Genomic DNA, 2,113 nt, shown 5'->3' with positions numbered 1-2,113 from the left:
ATGTTTATCAGCTGGCTTATACAATCTGGATGAATTTTAATGAAATTTTCAGTAAACAGAAAATTAAAGATGGCCACCAAAGCTAACTGACTTTAGCCAGCACAAAATGGCTCAGAATCAGTCAGGTTTATGTATATTGAGCTAACATTTGATGTAGCTGAGAGGGTTGGGCATCGAGTCTCAAGTATCGATTGGAACCAGGACTAATGTTTCAATTCTCCTGGAATCATTCATAATTTTAAATTTCGATAGAAGTCGCCTAACACCACTGAAGAAAAAAACAAACAAACAGGTGAGCTGTCGAACACCAATTTGAGTTGGTGTTCAGTCTCAAATTGTTAAATTAAGTGAAATAATCTGCCAGTGCACTAAGACAGTTGCATTTGGTAAGCGTTGAAGTGGGGAAAACTTCCAGGCTAACAAGATTAAAGTGCCTGTGACATCAAATTTTTGTAATAAATGTGAATGCATTTTTGGAAAGAGAACGTTGATAACATCTTGTAAAACAAATTTCTTGCCATTGAGATGAACAGTTATTGAGATATTTGCATGTGAAGAAACAGGAAGTGATGTCAAAGGGGAATGTCTGCATGTAAACAGAGCGATGCTACAATAATTAGAGAAGAATCTGATGTTTCTTTAGATTATTTTGAGTCACTATCAGAGTTGAAGAAGAGTYTAAATAAGACTGTTTCAATAAACAAAGACCAGAGAGTTTCTTTTCTTGAAGAGTTCCCCTTTGATGTCACTTCCTGTTTGAGTTTGCTGAGCCAAATTCAAGAGAAAATTTGCCAGTTATGAGGAAAAAATGGCTAAAATCATGTGTGTTATGCTAATTATTGTAAATATAAATGTTTTCTTTGACGTTTTGTATTTGAAGGATAAGCATGTCACAGGCCCTTTAATAATCAAACATTCTGCCCTTGCTTAGTATATCATCTCAAAACAAAATCAAAAATACTCTTTGGCTTTTAGATATAAGTGTACAATTTGGTTAGATGGACACATTTTGCAGAGTACCCCTGTGTGAAAAGTAAATTCATAATCTGTTCATCTAGAAAGAACTCTAGCTACCTCATTAAACCATGTAAACCTTTTTGACCCTTCCTCTAAAAATAATCGAAATTGGGAATCGTTGGGAACCGAAATCCAAACAAGGAACCGGAATTGTTCAAATTCAAACGGTGATCAACCCTAGCTGAGAGTCATTTGCAACTCTTTATTTCAAGGTTTTGCCAAAACAACTCGAGCATCATTGTTCAACGCAACAGGATCTGTTTAAAACTCTGATGTGAAAGTTGGTGGGTAACATGCATCACGTCAAGGAACTTTTATCCCAGTTGTGTTTTTTTTATTCACACAAGTATTTAAACACGTTGATGCAGCTTATTGTCTCAGATTTATGCCTCCCAAGTAAATCTCTCGTGTTTGAGTGTCGGACAGCAGGTGTAGGTGGGGTGCGGGCGAGGGGGCTTTCCCGGGAATTGAAGATTTCTGATAATGCGGTGAACTGAAAGTTACCTGCCGCTCCATATTGCATTCCTGTGAATGCTTTAGCTGTGAGGAACAGTGTGTCCTCTGTGCTTCGTCTCTGGTGGGGGGAGGCCTATCGCTTCCCTCCAACCTGCCGAAGCCGACCGGCAGAACAAGACCCCTCTATGTGTGTTCTTCCGTGGGGAGGTGGGCTGGTGTGTGCCCAACCCCGTGTTGCTTCAGCATATTTAACCCCTGTCATCTTACCTTTAATGCCTCTGCACACAAGAATTTAACCTCCTGTGGACATTTCTCAGGTTTTAGTTGAGAGCTTCGGCGCTGAACGTGATGAATGCAGGAGTTGTCCTTCACATGGAAATCTGAATAAAATATGACTGATTGGTTTTGTGCCAAGGCTTACATTTGATAGCAGATAAAAAAATGTACTTCATCTGAATCTATGAAATGTGACCGTAATCTTACTTGTATTTGTGTATCTAAATGTGTTAAAGCCAGTCGGAGATCAAATACTGAGGTTTGCCAATGAACTCTTAAGTTTTCAGCAATGGCTTTGAACTAAATTCTCTCGGACCTGCTGGAACTCCCTGTTCGAAAACGTTTCCTATTTCTATCACTTATT

This window comes from Austrofundulus limnaeus, unplaced genomic scaffold, assembly GCF_001266775.1.
Source record: "Austrofundulus limnaeus strain Quisiro unplaced genomic scaffold, Austrofundulus_limnaeus-1.0 Scaffold125, whole genome shotgun sequence".
NCBI lineage: Eukaryota > Metazoa > Chordata > Actinopteri > Cyprinodontiformes > Rivulidae > Austrofundulus > Austrofundulus limnaeus.
Note: the sequence above shows the minus strand (reverse complement) of the source record.